The sequence below is a fragment of the Pseudophryne corroboree genome, chromosome 11 (assembly GCF_028390025.1).
Source record: "Pseudophryne corroboree isolate aPseCor3 chromosome 11, aPseCor3.hap2, whole genome shotgun sequence".
Classification (NCBI taxonomy): domain Eukaryota; kingdom Metazoa; phylum Chordata; class Amphibia; order Anura; family Myobatrachidae; genus Pseudophryne; species Pseudophryne corroboree.
Window position 1 is genome coordinate 167989795 of NC_086454.1, and position 13906 is coordinate 168003700.

General features: G+C 30.5%; 4 non-coding genes across 4 annotated transcripts; all 4 read left to right on the forward strand.

Moving 5' to 3' along the window:
• The first annotated feature begins 7196 nt into the window (after nucleotides 1-7196).
• Nucleotides 7197-7268, forward strand: TRNAQ-CUG (transfer RNA glutamine (anticodon CUG)). Its single transcript has one exon. It is a non-coding gene; the product is annotated as a tRNA-Gln (tRNA).
• Nucleotides 7269-9083: 1815 nt separating this feature from the next.
• Nucleotides 9084-9155, forward strand: TRNAQ-CUG (transfer RNA glutamine (anticodon CUG)). Its single transcript has one exon. It is a non-coding gene; the product is annotated as a tRNA-Gln (tRNA).
• A 1815-nt stretch (nucleotides 9156-10970) lies between these two features.
• Nucleotides 10971-11042, forward strand: TRNAQ-CUG (transfer RNA glutamine (anticodon CUG)). Its single transcript has one exon. It is a non-coding gene; the product is annotated as a tRNA-Gln (tRNA).
• A 1814-nt stretch (nucleotides 11043-12856) lies between these two features.
• On the forward strand, nucleotides 12857-12928 carry TRNAQ-CUG (transfer RNA glutamine (anticodon CUG)). Its single transcript has one exon. It is a non-coding gene; the product is annotated as a tRNA-Gln (tRNA).
• The last annotated feature ends 978 nt before the right edge of the window (nucleotides 12929-13906 follow it).

Genomic DNA, 13906 nt, shown 5'->3' on the forward strand with positions numbered 1-13906 from the left:
TATTGGTAACCACTCTGAACTTTGAATCCAGTGATCTGTATTTAAATCTTGGTAGGTCCTATTGGTTTTTTGTAAGTACCGTTCAGTTCATATTTCTCTGAGAGTACATTCTAATAAAAACTGTTTAAATGCTTCCTCATGAATGAGGTTTCCTGGTGTATTTGTAACCATTTTGGACTCTGAATCCATGATTTGTATTTACATCTTGGTAGGTCCTATTGTTTTTTTGTAAGTATTATGCAGTTCATATCTCTGAGAAAGAAAATATCTATAAATTGCATAAATTAAGAATCATACACACTGAGAGACAGGTTTATCTGTAATATAATTCCAATAAAATGTAACCTCTAAGAATCTTACACTGTGAGAAATTTTTTTACATGCCACCATATGAATGAGCTTTCATGGTGTACTGTTAACAATTCTGGACTCTGAAACCAATAATCTGTATATACAAATTGGTAGGTCCTAATGGTTTTATTTGTAAATACAATGTAGTACATATCTCTCTGAATGAATATTTCTGTATCTTGTAGAAATTAAGATCTTACACTCTGAGAGAAAGTTTTATATGTGTTATTAGAAGGGAGATTCCATGGTGTTATGGTTAGCACTCTGTACTCTGAATCCAGTAAATTGAGTTCAAATCTCGGTGGCACCAGGTGCATTTTAGTTCCTTCAGTTTAAGTCCTTGATTGACAAAAACTTTTCTTTTGTATACATATAATACATTTTTTAAATCACTGATTATTGTAAATATGTACTAAAATCTAAAAAAACGTAGTTATAGAAATGTTTGTAATTATATGAATTTTACTGTGTAATCCAAATAAGCATTGATGTTAATATATGTACAATAACTTCAATAAAATGTGTCTTCTAAGAATCTAACATTTTAGAAAAAAAATGTTTAGATGTTCCCTAATGAATGTGGTTTCTTGGTGTATTAGTAACCACTCCACTCTGATCTTTGAATACAGTGATCTGTATTTAAATCTTGGTAGGTCCTATTGGTTTTTTGTAAGTACCATTCAGTTCATATCTCTCTGAGAGTACATTCTTATAAAAATATTTAGATGCTCCCTAATGGATGAGGTTTCATGGTGTATTGGTAAACATTTTGGACTCTGAATCCATGATCTATATTTACATCTTGGTAGGTTCTATTGGTTTTGTTGTAAGCACAATACAGTTAATATCTCTGAGAAAGAAAATATCTATAAATTGCATAAATTAAGAATCTTACACACTGAGAGACAGGTTTATCTGTCATTTAATTCCAATAAAATGTATCCACTAAGAATCTTATACTCTGACCAAAAATGTACATGCTACCATATGAATGAGGTTTCATTGTGTACTGTTAACAATTATGGACTCTGAAACCTATAATCTGTATCAAAATTTGGTAGGTCCTAATGGCTTTTTTTGTAAATACAATGTAATACTTATCTATCTGATTATTATTCCTGTAACTTGTAGAAAATAAGATCTCACACTCTAAGAGAAAGTTGTATATGTGGTGTTAGAAGAGAGGTTCCGTGGTGTAATTGTTAGCACTCTGGACTCTGAATCCAGCGATCCGAGTTCAAATCTCGGTGGGAGCTGATGTGTTTTAGTACCTTCAGTTTAAGTTCTTGATTGACAGAAAGTCTTCTTTTTCATACATATAATAATTTTTTTAAATCACTGATTTTTGTAAATATGTACGAAAAGCTAAAAAAGGTAGTTATAGAAATGTATGTAATTATATGAATTTTACTATATAACCCAAATAAGCGTTGATGTAAATATATGTACAATAATTGCAATAAAATGTGTCTTCTAAGAATCTAACATTTTAGAAAAAAATGTTTAGCTCTCCCTCGTGAATGAGGTTTCTTGGTGTATTGGTAACCACTCTGAACTTTGAATCCAGTGATCTGTATTTAAATCTTGGTAGGTCCTATTGGTTTTTTGTAAGTATCGTTCAGTTCATATTTCTCTGAGAGTACATTCTAATAAAAACTTTTTAAATGCTTCCTCATGAATGAGGTTTCCTGGTGTATTTGTAACCATTTTGGACTCTGAATCCATGATTTGTATTTACATCTTGGTAGGTCCTATTGTTTTTTTGTAAGTATTATGCAGTTCATATCTCTGAGAAAGAAAATATCTATAAATTGCATAAATTAAGAATCATACACACTGAGAGACAGGTTTATCTGTAATATAATTCCAATAAAATGTAACCTCTAAGAATCTTACACTGTGAGAACATTTTTTACATGCCACCATATGAATGAGCTTTCATGGTGTACTGTTAACAATTCTGGACTCTGAAACCAATAATCTGTATATACAAATTGGTAGGTCCTAATGGTTTTATTTGTAAATACAATGTATTACATATCTCTCTGAATGAATATTTCTGTATCTTGTAGAAATTAAGATCTTACACTCTGAGAGAAAGTTTTATATGTGTTATTAGAAGGGAGATTCCATGGTGTTATGGTTAGCACTCTGTACTCTGAATCCAGTAAATTGAGTTCAAATCTCGGTGGCACCAGGTGCATTTTAGTACCTTCAGTTTAAGTCCTTGATTGACAAAAACTTTTCTTTTTTATACATATAATACATTTTTTAAATCACTGATTATTGTAAATATGTACTAAAATCTAAAAAAAGGTAGTTATAGAAATGTTTGTAATTATATGAATTTTACTGTGTAATCCAAATAAGCATTGATGTTAATATATGTACAATAACTTCAATAAAATGTGTCTTCTAAGAATCTAACATTTTAGAAAAAAAATGTTTAGATGTTCCCTAATGAATGTGGTTTCTTGGTGTATTAGTAACCACTCCACTCTGATCTTTGAATACAGTGATCTGTATTTAAATCTTGGTAGGTCCTATTGGTTTTTTGTAAGTACCATTCAGTTCATATCTCTCTGAGAGTACATTCTTATAAAAATATTTAGATGCTCCCTAATGGATGAGGTTTCATGGTGTATTGGTAAACATTTTGGACTCTGAATCCATGATCTATATTTACATCTTGGTAGGTTCTATTGGTTTTGTTGTAAGCACAATACAGTTAATATCTCTGAGAAAGAAAATATCTATAAATTGCATAAATTAAGAATCTTACACACTGAGAGACAGGTTTATCTGTCATTTAATTCCAATAAAATGTATCCACTAAGAATCTTATACTCTGACCAAAAATGTACATGCTACCATATGAATGAGGTTTCATTGTGTACTGTTAACAATTATGGACTCTGAAACCTATAATCTGTATCAAAATTTGGTAGGTCCTAATGGCTTTTTTTGTAAATACAATGTAATACTTATCTATCTGATTATTATTCCTGTAACTTGTAGAAAATAAGATCTCACACTCTAAGAGAAAGTTGTATATGTGGTGTTAGAAGAGAGGTTCCGTGGTGTAATGGTTAGCACTCTGGACTCTGAATCCAGCGATCTGAGTTCAAATCTTGGTGGGAGATGATGTGTTTTAGTACCTTTAGTTTAAGTTCCTGATTGACAGAAAGTCTTCTTTTTCATACATATAATATTTTTTTTAAATCACTGATTTTTGTAAATATGTACGAAAAGCTAAAAAAGGTAGTTATAGAAATGTATGTAATTATATGAATTTTACTATATAACCCAAATAAGCGTTGATGTAAATATATGTACAATAATTGCAATAAAATGTGTCTTCTAAAAATCTAACATTTTAGAAAAAAATGTTTAGCTCTCCCTCGTGAATGAGGTTTCTTGGTGTATTGGTAACCACTCTGAACTTTGAATCCAGTGATCTGTATTTAAATCTTGGTAGGTCCTATTGGTTTTTTGTAAGTACCGTTCAGTTCATATTTCTCTGAGAGTACATTCTAATAAAAACTGTTTAAATGCTTCCTCATGAATGAGGTTTCCTGGTGTATTTGTAACCATTTTGGACTCTGAATCCATGATTTGTATTTACATCTTGGTAGGTCCTATTGTTTTTTTGTAAGTATTATGCAGTTCATATCTCTGAGAAAGAAAATATCTATAAATTGCATAAATTAAGAATCATACACACTGAGAGACAGGTTTATCTGTAATATAATTCCAATAAAATGTAACCTCTAAGAATCTTACACTGTGAGAAATTTTTTTACATGCCACCATATGAATGAGCTTTCATGGTGTACTGTTAACAATTCTGGACTCTGAAACCAATAATCTGTATATACAAATTGGTAGGTCCTAATGGTTTTATTTGTAAATACAATGTATTACATATCTCTCTGAATGAATATTTCTGTATCTTGTAGAAATTAAGATCTTACACTCTGAGAGAAAGTTTTATATGTGTTATTAGAAGGGAGATTCCATGGTGTTATGGTTAGCACTCTGTACTCTGAATCCAGTAAATTGAGTTCAAATCTCGGTGGCACCAGGTGCATTTTAGTACCTTCAGTTTAAGTCCTTGATTGACAAAAACTTTTCTTTTTTATACATATAATACATTTTTTAAATCACTGATTATTGTAAATATGTACTAAAATCTAAAAAAAGGTAGTTATAGAAATGTTTGTAATTATATGAATTTTACTGTGTAATCCAAATAAGCATTGATGTTAATATATGTACAATAACTTCAATAAAATGTGTCTTCTAAGAATCTAACATTTTAGAAAAAAAATGTTTAGATGTTCCCTAATGAATGTGGTTTCTTGGTGTATTAGTAACCACTCCACTCTGATCTTTGAATACAGTGATCTGTATTTAAATCTTGGTAGGTCCTATTGGTTTTTTGTAAGTACCATTCAGTTCATATCTCTCTGAGAGTACATTCTTATAAAAATATTTAGATGCTCCCTAATGGATGAGGTTTCATGGTGTATTGGTAAACATTTTGGACTCTGAATCCATGATCTATATTTACATCTTGGTAGGTTCTATTGGTTTTGTTGTAAGCACAATACAGTTAATATCTCTGAGAAAGAAAATATCTATAAATTGCATAAATTAAGAATCTTACACACTGAGAGACAGGTTTATCTGTCATTTAATTCCAATAAAATGTATCCACTAAGAAACTTATACTCTGACCAAAAATGTACATGCTACCATATGAATGAGGTTTCATTGTGTACTGTTAACAATTATGGACTCTGAAACCTATAATCTGTATCAAAATTTGGTAGGTCCTAATGGCTTTTTTTGTAAATACAATGTAATACTTATCTATCTGATTATTATTCCTGTAACTTGTAGAAAATAAGATCTCACACTCTAAGAGAAAGTTGTATATGTGGTGTTAGAAGAGAGGTTCCGTGGTGTAATGGTTAGCACTCTGGACTCTGAATCCAGCGATCTGAGTTCAAATCTTGGTGGGAGCTGATGTGTTTTAGTACCTTTAGTTTAAGTTCCTGATTGACAGAAAGTCTTCTTTTTCATACATATAATATTTTTTTTAAATCACTGATTTTTGTAAATATGTACGAAAAGCTAAAAAAGGTAGTTATAGAAATGTATGTAATTATATGAATTTTACTATATAACCCAAATAAGCGTTGATGTAAATATATGTACAATAATTGCAATAAAATGTGTCTTCTAAAAATCTAACATTTTAGAAAAAAATGTTTAGCTCTCCCTCGTGAATGAGGTTTCTTGGTGTATTGGTAACCACTCTGAACTTTGAATCCAGTGATCTGTATTTAAATCTTGGTAGGTCCTATTGGTTTTTTGTAAGTACCGTTCAGTTCATATTTCTCTGAGAGTACATTCTAATAAAAACTGTTTAAATGCTTCCTCATGAATGAGGTTTCCTGGTGTATTTGTAACCATTTTGGACTCTGAATCCATGATTTGTATTTACATCTTGGTAGGTCCTATTGTTTTTTTGTAAGTATTATGCAGTTCATATCTCTGAGAAAGAAAATATCTATAAATTGCATAAATTAAGAATCATACACACTGAGAGACAGGTTTATCTGTAATATAATTCCAATAAAATGTAACCTCTAAGAATCTTACACTGTGAGAAATTTTTTTACATGCCACCATATGAATGAGCTTTCATGGTGTACTGTTAACAATTCTGGACTCTGAAACCAATAATCTGTATATACAAATTGGTAGGTCCTAATGGTTTTATTTGTAAATACAATGTAGTACATATCTCTCTGAATGAATATTTCTCTATCTTGTAGAAATTAAGATCTTACACTCTGAGAGAAAGTTTTATATGTGTTATTAGAAGGGAGATTCCATGGTGTTATGGTTAGCACTCTGTACTCTGAATCCAGTAAATTGAGTTCAAATCTCGGTGGCACCAGGTGCATTTTAGTTCCTTCAGTTTAAGTCCTTGATTGACAAAAACTTTTCTTTTTTATACATATAATACATTTTTTAAATCACTGATTATTGTAAATATGTACTAAAATCTAAAAAAAGGTAGTTATAGAAATGTTTGTAATTATATGAATTTTACTGTGTAATCCAAATAAGCATTGATGTTAATATATGTACAATAACTTCAATAAAATGTGTCTTCTAAGAATCTAACATTTTAGAAAAAAAATGTTTAGATGTTCCCTAATGAATGTGGTTTCTTGGTGTATTAGTAACCACTCCACTCTGATCTTTGAATACAGTGATCTGTATTTAAATCTTGGTAGGTCCTATTGGTTTTTTGTAAGTACCATTCAGTTCATATCTCTCTGAGAGTACATTCTTATAAAAATATTTAGATGCTCCCTAATGGATGAGGTTTCATGGTGTATTGGTAAACATTTTGGACTCTGAATCCATGATCTATATTTACATCTTGGTAGGTTCTATTGGTTTTGTTGTAAGCACAATACAGTTAATATCTCTGAGAAAGAAAATATCTATAAATTGCATAAATTAAGAATCTTACACACTGAGAGACAGGTTTATCTGTCATTTAATTCCAATAAAATGTATCCACTAAGAATCTTATACTCTGACCAAAAATGTACATGCTACCATATGAATGAGGTTTCATTGTGTACTGTTAACAATTATGGACTCTGAAACCTATAATCTGTATCAAAATTTGGTAGGTCCTAATGGCTTTTTTTGTAAATACAATGTAATACTTATCTATCTGATTATTATTCCTGTAACTTGTAGAAAATAAGATCTCACACTCTAAGAGAAAGTTGTATATGTGGTGTTAGAAGAGAGGTTCCGTGGTGTAATGGTTAGCACTCTGGACTCTGAATCCAGCTATCCGAGTTCAAATCTCAGTGGGACCTTATGTGTTTTAGTACCTTTAGTTTAAGTTCCTGATTGACAGAAAGTCTTCTGTTTCATACATATAATAATTTTTTTAAATCACTGATTTTTGTAAATATGTACGAAAAGCTAAAAAAGGTAGTTATAGAAATGTATGTAATTATATGAATTTTACTATATAACCCAAATAAGCGTTGATGTAAATATATGTACAATAATTGCAATAAAATGTGTCTTCTAAGAATCTAACATTTTAGAAAAAAATGTTTAGCTCTCCCTCGTGAATGAGGTTTCTTGGTGTATTGGTAACCACTCTGAACTTTGAATCCAGTGATCTGTATTTAAATCTTGGTAGGTCCTATTGGTTTTTTGTAAGTACCGTTCAGTTCATATTTCTCTGAGAGTACATTCTAATAAAAACTTTTTAAATGCTTCCTCTTGAATGAGGTTTCCTGGTGTATTTGTAACCATTTTGGACTCTGAATCCATGATTTGTATTTACATCTTGGTAGGTCCTATTGTTTTTTTGTAAGTATTATGCAGTTCATATCTCTGAGAAAGAAAATATCTATAAATTGCATAAATTAAGAATCATACACACTGAGAGACAGGTTTATCTGTAATATAATTCCAATAAAATGTAACCTCTAAGAATCTTACACTGTGAGAATTTTTTTTACATGCCACCATATGAATGAGCTTTCATGGTGTACTGTTAACAATTCTGGACTCTGAAACCAATAATCTGTATATACAAATTGGTAGGTCCTAATGGTTTTATTTGTAAATACAATGTAGTACATATCTCTCTGAATGAATATTTCTGTATCTTGTAGAAATTAAGATCTAACACTCTGAGAGAAAGTTTTATATGTGTTATTAGAAGGGAGATTCCATGGTGTTATGGTTAGCACTCTGTACTCTGAATCCAGTAAATTGAGTTCAAATCTCAGTGGCACCAGGTGCATTTTAGTACCTTCAGTTTAAGTCCTTGATTGACTAAAACTTTTATTTTTTATACATATAATACATTTTTTAAATCACTGATTATTGTAAATATGTACTAAAATCTAAAAAAAGGTAGTTATAGAAATGTTTGTAATTATATGAATTTTACTGTGTAATCCAAATAAGCATTGATGTTAATATATGTACAATAACTTCAGTAAAATGTGTCTTCTAAGAATCTAACATTTTAGAAAAAAAATGTTTAGATGTTCCCTAATGAATGTGGTTTCTTGGTGTATTAGTAACCACTCCACTCTGATCTTTGAATACAGTGATCTGTATTTAAATCTTGGTAGGTCCTATTGGTTTTTTGTAAGTACCATTCAGTTCATATCTCTCTGAGAGTACATTCTTATAAAAATATTTAGATGCTCCCTAATGGATGAGGTTTCATGGTGTATTGGTAAACATTTTGGACTCTGAATCCATGATCTATATTTACATCTTGGTAGGTTCTATTGGTTTTGTTGTAAGCACAATACAGTTAATATCTCTGAGAAAGAAAATATCTATAAATTGCATAAATTAAGAATCTTACACACTGAGAGACAGGTTTATCTGTCATTTAATTCCAATAAAATGTATCCACTAAGAATCTTATACTCTGACCAAAAATGTACATGCTACCATATGAATGAGGTTTCATTGTGTACTGTTAACAATTATGGACTCTGAAACCTATAATCTGTATCAAAATTTGGTAGGTCCTAATGGCTTTTTTTGTAAATACAATGTAATACTTATCTATCTGATTATTATTCCTGTAACTTGTAGAAAATAAGATCTCACACTCTAAGAGAAAGTTGTATATGTGGTGTTAGAAGAGAGGTTCTGTGGTGTAATGGTTAGCACTCTGGACTCTGAATCCAGCGATCCGAGTTCAAATCTCGGTGGGAGCTGATGTGTTTTAGTACCTTTAGTTTAAGTTCCTGATTGACAGAAAGTCTTCTTTTTCATACATATAATATTTTTTTTAAATCACTGATTTTTGTAAATATGTACGAAAAGCTAAAAAAGGTAGTTATAGAAATGTATGTAATTATATGAATTTTACTATATAACCCAAATAAGCGTTGATGTAAATATATGTACAATAATTGCAATAAAATGTGTCTTCTAAGAATCTAACATTTTAGAAAAAAATGTTTAGCTCTCCCTCGTGAATGAGCTTTCTTGGTGTATTGGTAACCACTCTGAACTTTGAATCCAGTGATCTGTATTTAAATCTTGGTAGGTCCTATTGGTTTTTTGTAAGTACCGTTCAGTTCATATTTCTCTGAGAGTACATTCTAATAAAAACTGTTTAAATGCTTCCTCATGAATGAGGTTTCCTGGTGTATTTGTAACCATTTTGGACTCTGAATCCATGATTTGTATTTACATCTTGGTAGGTCCTATTGTTTTTTTGTAAGTATTATGCAGTTCATATCTCTGAGAAAGAAAATATCTATAAATTGCATAAATTAAGAATCATACACACTGAGAGACAGGTTTATCTGTAATATAATTCCAATAAAATGTAACCTCTAAGAATCTTACACTGTGAGAAAATTTTTTACATGCCACCATATGAATGAGCTTTCATGGTGTACTGTTAACAATTCTGGACTCTGAAACCAATAATCTGTATATACAAATTGGTAGGTCCTAATGGTTTTATTTGTAAATACAATGTAGTACATATCTCTCTGAATGAATATTTCTGTATCTTGTAGAAATTAAGATCTTACACTCTGAGAGAAAGTTTTATATGTGTTATTAGAAGGGAGATTCCATGGTGTTATGGTTAGCACTCTGTACTCTGAATCCAGTAAATTGAGTTCAAATCTCGGTGGCACCAGGTGCATTTTAGTTCCTTCAGTTTAAGTCCTTGATTGACAAAAACTTTTCTTTTGTATACATATAATACATTTTTTAAATCACTGATTATTGTAAATATGTACTAAAATCTAAAAAAACGTAGTTATAGAAATGTTTGTAATTATATGAATTTTACTGTGTAATCCAAATAAGCATTGATGTTAATATATGTACAATAACTTCAATAAAATGTGTCTTCTAAGAATCTAACATTTTAGAAAAAAAATGTTTAGATGTTCCCTAATGAATGTGGTTTCTTGGTGTATTAGTAACCACTCCACTCTCATCTTTGAATACAGTGATCTGTATTTAAATCTTGGTAGGTCCTATTGGTTTTTTGTAAGTACCATTCAGTTCATATCTCTCTGAGAGTACATTCTTATAAAAATATTTAGATGCTCCCTAATGGATGAGGTTTCATGGTGTATTGGTAAACATTTTGGACTCTGAATCCATGATCTATATTTACATCTTGGTAGGTTCTATTGGTTTTGTTGTAAGCACAATACAGTTAATATCTCTGAGAAAGAAAATATCTATAAATTGCATAAATTAAGAATCTTACACACTGAGTGACAGGTTTATCTGTCATTTAATTCCAATAAAATGTATCCACTAAGAATCTTATACTCTGACCAAAAATGTACATGCTACCATATGAATGAGGTTTCATTGTGTACTGTTAACAATTATGGACTCTGAAACCTATAATCTGTATCAAAATTTGGTAGGTCCTAATAGCTTTTTTTGTAAATACAATGTAATACTTATCTATCTGATTATTATTCCTGTAACTTGTAGAAAATAAGATCTCACACTCTAAGAGAAAGTTGTATATGTGGTGTTAGAAGAGAGGTTCCGTGGTGTAATGGTTAGCACTCTGGACTCTGAATCCAGCTATCCGAGTTCAAATCTCGGTGGGACCTGATGTGTTTTAGTACCTTTAGTTTAAGTTCCTGATTGACAGAAAGTCTTCTTTTTCATACATATAATAATTTTTTTAAATCACTGATTTTTGTAAATATGTACGAAAAGCTAAAAAAGGTAGTTATAGAAATGTATGTAATTATATGAATTTTACTATATAACCCAAATAAGCGTTGATGTAAATATATGTACAATAATTGCAATAAAATGTGTCTTCTAAGAATCTAACATTTTAGAAAAAAATGTTTAGCTCTCCCTCGTGAATGAGGTTTCTTGGTGTATTGGTAACCACTCTGAACTTTGAATCCAGTGATCTGTATTTAAATCTTGGTAGGTCCTATTGGTTTTTTGTAAGTACCGTTCAGTTCATATTTCTCTGAGAGTACATTCTAATAAAAACTTTTTAAATGCTTCCTCATGAATGAGGTTTCCTGGTGTATTTGTAACCATTTTGGACTCTGAATCCATGATTTGTATTTACATCTTGGTAGGTCCTATTGTTTTTTTGTAAGTATTATGCAGTTCATATCTCTGAGAAAGAAAATATCTATAAATTGCATAAATTAAGAATCATACACACTGAGAGACAGGTTTATCTGTAATATAATTCCAATAAAATGAAACCTCTAAGAATCTTACACTGTGAGAAAATTTTTTACATGCCACCATATGAATGAGCTTTCATGGTGTACTGTTAACAATTCTGGACTCTGAAACCAATAATCTGTATATACAAATTGGTAGGTCCTAATGGTTTTATTTGTAAATACAATGTAGTACATATCTCTCTGAATGAATATTTCTGTATCTTGTAGAAATTAAGATCTTACACTCTGAGAGAAAGTTTTATATGTGTTATTAGAAGGGCGATTCCATGGTGTTATGGTTAGCACTCTGTACTCTGAATCCAGTAAATTGAGTTCAAATCTCGGTGGCACCAGGTGCATTTTAGTACCTTCAGTTTAAGTCCTTGATTGACAAAAACTTTTCTTTTTTATACATATAATACATTTTTAAATCACTGATTATTGTAAATATGTACTAAAATCTAAAAAAAGGTAGTTATAGAAATGTTTGTAATTATATGAATTTTACTGTGTAATCCAAATAAGCATTGATGTTAATATATGTACAATAACTTCAATAAAATGTGTCTTCTAAGAATCTAACATTTTAGAAAAAAAATGTTTAGATGTTCCCTAATGAATGTGGTTTCTTGGTGTATTAGTAACCACTCCACTCTGATCTTTGAATACAGTGATCTGTATTTAAATCTTGGTAGGTCCTATTGGTTTTTTGTAAGTACCATTCAGTTCATATCTCTCTGAGAGTACATTCTTATAAAAATATTTAGATGCTCCCTAATGGATGAGGTTTCATGGTGTATTGGTAAACATTTTGGACTCTGAATCCATGATCTATATTTACATCTTGGTAGGTTCTATTGGTTTTGTTGTAAGCACAATACAGTTAATATCTCTGAGAAAGAAAATATCTATAAATTGCATAAATTAAGAATCTTACACACTGAGTGACAGGTTTATCTGTCATTTAATTCCAATAAAATGTTTCCACTAAGAATCTTATACTCTGACCAAAAATGTACATGCTACCATATGAATGAGGTTTCATTGTGTACTGTTAACAATTATGGACTCTGAAACCTATAATCTGTATCAAAATTTTGTAGGTCCTAATGGCTTTTTTTGTAAATACAATGTAATACTTATCTATCTGATTATTATTCCTGTAACTTGTAGAAAATAAGATCTCACACTCTAAGAGAAAGTTGTATATGTGGTGTTAGAAGAGAGGTTCCGTGGTGTAATGGTTAGCACTCTGGACTCTGAATCCAGCGAACCGAGTTCAAATCTCGGTGGGAGCTGATGTGTTTTAGTACCTTTAGTTTAAGTTCCTGATTGACAGAAAGTCTTCTTTTTCATACATATAATATTTTTTTTAAATCACTGATTTTTGTAAATATGTACGAAAAGCTAAAAAGGGTAGTTATAGAAATGTTTGTAATTATATGAATTTTACTGTGTAATCCAAATAAGCATTGATGTTAATATATGTACAATAACTTCAATAAAATGTGTCTTCTAAGAATCTAACATTTTAGAAAAAAAATGTTTAGATGTTCCCTAATGAATGTGGTTTCTTGGTGTATTAGTAACCACTCCACTCTGATCTTTGAATACAGTGATCTGTATTTAAATCTTGGTAGGTCCTATTGGTTTTTTGTAAGTACCATTCAGTTCATATCTCTCTGAGAGTACATTCTTATAACAATATTTAGATGCTCCCTAATGGATGAGGTTTCATGGTGTATTGGTAAACATTTTGGACTCTGAATCCATGATCTATATTTACATCTTGGTAGGTTCTATTGGTTTTGTTGTAAGCACAATACAGTTAATATCTCTGAGAAAGAAAATATCTATAAATTGCATAAATTAAGAATCTTACACACTGAGAGACAGGTTTATCTGTCATTTAATTCCAATAAAATGTATCCACTAAGAATCTTATACTCTGACCAAAAATGTACATGCTACCATATGAATGAGGTTTCATTGTGTACTGTTAACAATTATGGACTCTGAAACCTATAATCTGTATCAAAATTTGGTAGGTCCTAATGGCTTTTTTTGTAAATACAATGTAATACTTATCTATCTGATTATTATTCCTGTAACTTGTAGAAAATAAGATCTCACACTCTAAGAGAAAGTTGTATATGTGGTGTTAGAAGAGAGGTTCCGTGGTGTAATGGTTAGCACTCTGGACTCTGAATCCAGCGATCTGAGTTCAAATCTTGGTGGGAGCTGATGTGTTTTAGTACCTCTAGTTTAAGTTCCTG